Here is a 7555-nt window from a genome sequence, read left to right as displayed (position 1 = left end):
CGGCTCGGGCTACCTTTAGCCATTGGAGGCCGCGTACGAGATACCCAGCGTTACTTAGTTGGCCGTTCAAAAAAAAAAAGTCAAGTTAGTAAATGAACAAAAGAGGAATTTAATATTTGAATAGACATATTTAAAATCTTTCTATAAAAATAAGAAATTTTTGGAAACTAACATCACATCGTCGATCAATGGTTTATTATTATTATTATTATTATTATTATTATTATTATTATTATTATTATTATTATTTTGTTTCAAGTCTACCAAATTTCAAGTCTCATAAAGTCTTCCTGCTTACTTCAATCGACCCTAATTTCCAGGTATTTATCTTTCTTTATTATTATTGATTCCAATTGATGCTCGATTAGGGTTTTGGATTTTCAATTCAGGCTTACAATCCCCCAATTCTCCGTCTACTGACTGCTGATGAAGATTGATTTTAACATATTATTGTTATATATTATGTTTAATTTTCATTATTATCTACAGTGCTAATCAGAGTTGTGAAGATCATAATGGGAATATGCCTGTCTAAGGTAACTGTTCTTTTTTTTTGTGTCCACTATTTGACTTATACCATCTGCAACTGGTTGTATAAAAGGTTACAACGTTTGGTATGTTCATGGTTTAGATATAACAGTTTCATGATACTGTAGCTAGCAGAAATCTATATACTATACTATGTTAGCTACACACACAAATTATTATTATTAATAATATGATTAAACCACAAGATCTCTCAATCAATCTTGTTAAAGATCTCAACCAATATTAATAAACTTATGATATTTGACATATATATAGTTTCATGAAAATTAATTTCTTTATAATTTACCATGTCCGAGTACTCCCTGAGTCCATCGATACAGGAGCGCCTACCGACTTCTGCAATCATGAATCTTGATACATACTGTGACATGCTGACATCAGTCGTGGGCATTTTGGGAAGTTTGGTTTTTAGAAAGATAAGGGAGAATGAAAGCTTTTGACCTCAATAAGATAAGTACTGATCTTTATCTAAACTTAAAATAGCTACTACTATACTATATAAAGGGTCAAATAATTGGCTTTGAGTCGGAGTCTCATCGGAAGCAGCTTCACTATTTTAGAGGTAATATTTACCCTCGTCTCACTCTCCTAGACCCTACTTTACGAGTGGGATTTTACATGGTATGTTTGTTTATATGTGAGGTTAGAGTTGAATTAGGACTTGAGAGACAAAAGGATTTAGACCTTATGCGTGCGTGCCAACGGGTGGGTCTGTATCAAGATGTGATCCATTTATATGAGCCAATAGGTTGACCCATCTAAGCATGTCAAGACGTGGGTCGATATATGATCTGGGCTATTCTGGAGTCTTGACAACGTTAGTTGGGTGTTTGACGATGGTGTTTGTTGAAAATGTTTATGTGATGTTTTGGGTTTATGCATTTAATTAGAGAGAGTTAAGTGCCATACTGATTTTGAATTTATTGCAAATGGCTACTTCACTTTTATAAAACATGCAATTTTAGTACTTTTTTCTAACCCCGTCTAATTTTGTCTGTTAAATCAAGGGTAATTTGGTAACTTCTTTATTTTATTATTTTTTTTCATTTTCTTTTGAAGATTTCCCCCTTTTTATATCATGTAAGACAACCTCATCTACTCTACTCTCTCCACTGGTCACCGTCTACGCCTTCCATGGATTCCGACCATCGTGCCGGAGATCTCATTAGCGAATTAGTACACCGCCTGCACACCAATTCATCTTCCACCTCCTCCTCCCTTCAAAACTTAAACCCTATCCCAAACCTACATTTAAAAAAAAAACCACTTTACATATCAAAAACATTTTGGACCATTAACTTAATCGCTGGCTTCCAACAACCACTGAATCGTCTCTCCGGCCACATTCCACCACCCTCTTGTGACGGTCCTACGACGTCCAGCAAGCCGTCGGCACAGTCAATTGACTGTTTGACATCGGAATTGGAACAATAGCTTTGTCGATTTCATTCTTCGGTGGCTCTTCCTTCAACAAATTAACATATCGGAAATCGGCAACCAACCAATGTCGCACCCGACCAGAACCTCGCTCCGTTGATGTACTCATCTTCGTCGATGGTGTGCGCCGCGGATCTGATAGCTCTGGCCACCACCGCCACCGATTATCTGAAAAATCGATTATCTAAATCGATGTGTTTGTGTGCGGTTTTTGTTTATTTAAATAGTGTAGCGTAAATCGATGACTGGTGTGTTTAATTTGGGGCTTGTTCTCCATCGTAAACCTTTGCCGGAAAACCGTTCCCGCTAGCCATCACAGCCACATCGGAGGTTCCAGGTTTTTGTGCTTACGACGAATGACAATGGCGGTGGGCGATTCATTTTTGTTTTATAGAAGTGATGCCTTTTAAAAGTTCAGATCTGTTGTATTGACACGATGCGTTATAAAGTATATTATGAAAATGTTTCCATTTTAATTAAGGCTATTACCTTATATGAAAAGAAAAAAAATAAAGAAAACAAAAGTTACGAAAGTACCCCTGATTTAACGGACAAAATAGACCGAGTTAAAAAAAAGTACTAAAATTGCATGTTTTAGAAAAGTGAAGTAGCCATTTCCAAAAAATTCAAAATCGATACTTAAATTGCGTAATTACACAAACCATCATCATCATCATCATCATCGTACTCAGTATATCCCACCAATAGCAAAGCTATGGTAGGGTCTGAGGAGGGTAAGATGTAGGCAGCCTTACCTCTACCCCATAGGGATAGAGAGGCTGCTTCCGGTGAGACCCCCGGCTCGATAGTAGTTTTGCATCAAGCCTTGGACATAAGGCACATAGCACTCAATCATCGGGACACCGGCCGATCGGTGCATGTACCCTTATCTTTCAGCTATCAACGCCGCTACATGATGCCTGATTAACCGTCCGTCACTTTTAACGTTATTTTCACGAGATTAGTAAAATAACGTCAAAATTAGTGCAATTTCACTTTTGCCCACCCGAGGGTTCACACATATATACATCATATGTGCGCACCGCAAGCAGGGCTAAAATGGCACTTAACTCAATTAGAAATTAAATTTATCTAAGGTTTATTATAAAAATTAATAATATTTGAAATAACTTTTTTGTTTAAATATACATATATAATCGATGGGCCGATTCATCTAATTAAGTTAGTAAGGTTGTGGGTCAGATCAAGATCCAGTAGCTAAAGGGTAAGATCAACATTCATTTACTCGGGCCATGGATCAGGTCACCTCATTAACCTTTGTTATGTATTAACTTTTAAGCTAACCTAGTTAACACATCAATAACACATCTAACTATGTATATTAAAAATACACATCCTATTACAAGTATACTGGAACAGCCACCGCTACTTCTAAAACAATATTGTTAATTATGCGTATGGATGTTCACAGTTGGTAACCAATGATATCGGTTACAGTATTGTTGAACAACGAAACCGGTTAAACTCTAAATCTATTTTTGGGTCGGTTACACAGTTGACCAATTTATTGTTTTTTATTGATGAATGCATGACCTCGTCACAACTTGATATCATATATAATTTTCTGACATCATATAAAGTTTGTTATTGTTTGGTTTCTCTAATATTATGTTCATATTAAGCATATAGAATGAATAAATGCTTTATAGTATAGTTCATATAAGTGGAAAACATATATAGTAAGCTAAAAGTTTTAGATAACAAGAATAGAATTAATTCTTTTATCCGTTTGATTCAAAAATTATTTGCAGAATCATGATGATGGAGACGAGTCTGATCATCATGCTGAGTTTGCTGGAGGTAATGTCACACTTGTCACTACTAAGGAGGCATGGGATCAAAAGCTGTTAGAAGCAAAAAGAGGGAACACAAATTAGTAAGACATTGCTCACATTTCATATTATTAATTACATGTTTAACTGTCTTGCTATATTGTCACATTTTGATATTGTCACATAGTTATATCAAAACGACTTTTTTAAAAACTTTCGTGGTAGATTGTGATATTTTGATATAATAAAGTAGGTAGCGGGTGCTGTTATATGTTATGTTTATTTGTGTTACAGGTGGTTGCCAACTTCAGTGCAGGGTGGTGCGGGCCATGTAGAGTAATTGCACCATACTTCATTGAGCTATCTCTGGACTATCCTTCTCTTATGTTTCTCTCAGTCGATGTGGATGAATTATCGGTAAGTTATAATTTGATTTATTGAATATTTTTTCATAGGCTTATTATTGTTTAAAAAAAAACTTTTGTACATTAAATCTCTCTAAATAAACTTAAATAGGTATAAGAAATGTATAATATGAGAATGCATATATATCTATAAACCTGGCTTACAAAAGAATTTGACTACTTGTGAGTTGTCTAAAATGCCATAGAGAAACAAACCTATTCTACAGTTATATAAAGATGTTTAAATGTCTAGTTATTACAAGAATGCTATAAAGTCGAATTTTCTTTTTTGTCTTTATAAGTGCAGGAGTTTAGTACACAGTGGGATATAAAAGCTACGCCAACGTTCTTTTTTCTTAAAGGCGGCGAACACCAAATTGATAGGCTTGTGGGGGCCAACAAACCCGAGCTTCTAAAGAAGATAACTGCTATCGTTGATTCCCAATCTCCTTGTCCTCATCCTTCTAATGTGTAATGTGATGGTTACTTACGTGTTTATGATTGCAAATAATTTGTAACACTTTAGCTATAATTAAATTAACTGTCGTTTTCTTATCTTTTAACTGGGTGTAAATTGTTTATTAGCTTGACTTTTCTATTATATATATATATATATATTACTAGCTAATTGGTTACTCTTTAGTCTCAATTAGAACATGGTTACGTTTTGAAGCATTGCCGTTATTTCAAACTCATTTGCAGCTATTTAGAATCCTATGCAGCCAAGATATTTGTTCATTATATACTTCATGGATAATATACAATATTCAGTAATGAGTTTTTTATTATCTTTTTTTTTGTACTAGGTAAATGGTTATACTTCTATGATTCAAAAGTAAAAACTGCCCAAAGGGTGAAGATTGTTGAGCATCAAATAGGGATGAGATTTTTTTCTTGAATACCGATACCTCACCTGTACCGGTATCGGTATTTGTACTCGTACCAAGTTTTATGATATGGAATTCGGTACCAAATTTTGTTCATATTCAGGGGCTTTTCAGTACGACAATGATTTAATTCATAGCCTCAAATAGTTTTACAACCAGATTCTTGCATTATTTATTTGATGGACAATTTATTAATCACAATTTACTGTTTGTATTGAAAATATTATGTGTTGTTATTAGTGTATAAGACTTGCTGAAAGAAAATATTAAGTTTGGAGAAGTTGAACTTAAAAACATACAACTCTCTCTATTCAATTATTATGTAACTCTTTCACTTCTTAGCAACCTTTTTTTTTTCTTTTCTTTCCTTTTTTTTAACGCCGACCATTTTTTTATTAAATATGTATTTAACATCTCATGAAACTGAATTGCGTGAGTCTTAATCTTAATGCTTGAACAAATTAAATTGACAGCTAAATTTTGTTTTAGAACATTAAGAACTTATAGAGGTAGGATACCAAAAAGACCCAAATACCCTTAAGAACTATCCGCGAGTAAAAGAGGACTTCCTCAGGAATCACCCGCAGGACATAAACCACCCGCATAACTTAAAGATAAAGGAAGAACAATAAAAAATCCTAGAGACTATGTGCCGGAGGATCCAAACGCCCTCAGAAGTCATCCGCATGATACTATCCTCACCCGCGAAGATGACCAGAAGGCAACGTCAGAGGACAACTGTAATTAACTAACTTATTTATAGAAGATTTACCAAGATCCCTTCTTGGAAAGCACGAGACGTAACAGCCAATGGAAGGAAGATACGTGTCAGGTTGTTATAACCGTGTACATGGCCAAGATGACTCGTCCTATCATATACAAACACGTGTCCAGGTTGTTATAACGGTTTACACTGCCGAGAGGGCTCGTCCTATCAGGTGCGGACACGTGTCCAGGTTGTTACGAAAGCAACTTCTGTAAAGGGATAGGTGGGCCAATCATATTCCCACATCCTTCGGCTGTAAATACCCTTCATCATCTCCATGAGGTATTCATTCACTCCCCACTATCTACAAAAAATACTTAAGTACTTTATTTTCATCGGAACTGTACTTATTTTCACGTCGGATGGTGGTTACGGGAAGACCCCCCTCTTATCCTTCTCGTAACGAGCTCACGGTGGTTGTTTTGCAGGTTTTTGTCATTGGACTTGAGAGATCGGACTTGTATCGTTGTTTAGTAGTTGTTTAACCCGTACCCTGTGGACTCATTGGATTTAGGCCCTTCGGGGATCAGATCCGTTTTTCTTCGTTGGCGCCATCCGTGTTTTTGCTAGAATTGTGAAGTTTTTGTTGTTCTGAACGATATGAGTCAATCTCTCCAAGGGTCGACGGGAACCCCGGTAACTATAAGGCGTGTGATTGGTGTCGAAGCGCCTGGAGGTCCAACTCCGGGTGATTTAGGACACGTTATAATTGAGACTCATCGAACTCGTACAGAATTGGGTCTGGAAGACGAATCTGATAATTCTGAATCGACGAGATCTCTTCGTCGTAACTTCAGATGTGAATGGATGCAATCTCCTGAAGATTGGTTACGTATTCAACAAGAGAAGAGCTGAATACGAGCGCATGATTCGTGAAGAGCGATTCCGCGCTCGTACCTTAGCCTATGATGAGACACCTGGAAGATCTCCATCTCCTCCTACTACATTTCGAAGGAGCCAGAAACGAGATAGATTGCAGACGGAGAGAACCTCCGAGGACGATTTTGAAAGGAGAAGGCGTGACCGTCCTCGTACGGTCATACGCGATCCTTACAAAGTCGAATATGAAAGTTATGATCCAACATATCATCCAAGTAAAGTTAGTTATTTCAGCAGTGATAGGAGATTTCATGCTAGAGAGGGGACTAGTTGCCCGCGCGTGGTAGTTTGTCATACGGAGTACCACAGTGATGCGGAGGAAGACTCCACAAAACCATATCGATACGCAGCGTTCGCTGAGAAGTCAAAATTTATAGTGCGTATTGCGACGGCTCCGTTCCCAATCAATGTGAAAATCCCTACGTCATTAGGAATGTATAATGGAATGATGGGTCCTAGCGATCATCTTTTGAACTTTGTAGCAGTTGGAGGAGTCAGCGGCTGGACGCTCCCTTATTGGTGTCACATGTTCGCATTGACATATAGGGGCAGCGCGCGAATGGTTTGAAAAGTTACCCGATGGGCAGATTAAGAGTTGGGATGACCTGGTGGCTAAATTATCTCAGCACTTCAGTCAACAAAAGAAGCACACCCGTGATCCTTCCAAGATTTTGGATGTCGTTAGGCGGGACAATGAGTCAATTGAAGACTTTATTTCTCGGTTTAATGACGAAAGCCTCAATATTGGAGGAATTAGTGAAGACATGTTGAGGGGAGCTTTCCGCAAGAATGTGCAGAGTAACGCCTTGATCCGCACCTTAACTGGTAGAGACGGAATGC

The 7555-nt window shown here is 37.1% G+C and overlaps 1 pseudogene across 1 annotated transcript; it reads left to right on the top strand.

The window, feature by feature from the left end:
• The first annotated feature begins 242 nt into the window (after positions 1–242).
• Positions 243–4738, top strand: LOC143568888 (thioredoxin H-type-like; annotated as a pseudogene). The gene is made up of 5 exons (XR_013141643.1): positions 243–320; positions 490–536; positions 3759–3883; positions 4074–4196; positions 4491–4738. The product of XR_013141643.1 is annotated as a thioredoxin H-type-like (transcript).
• The last annotated feature ends 2817 nt before the right edge of the window (positions 4739–7555 follow it).

This window comes from Bidens hawaiensis, unplaced genomic scaffold, assembly GCF_021521415.1.
Source record: "Bidens hawaiensis isolate Kalapana, Puna unplaced genomic scaffold, B.hawaiensis_p1.1 tig00024240_1, whole genome shotgun sequence".
NCBI lineage: Eukaryota > Viridiplantae > Streptophyta > Magnoliopsida > Asterales > Asteraceae > Bidens > Bidens hawaiensis.
This window is presented reverse-complemented; position numbering and strand designations above follow the sequence as displayed.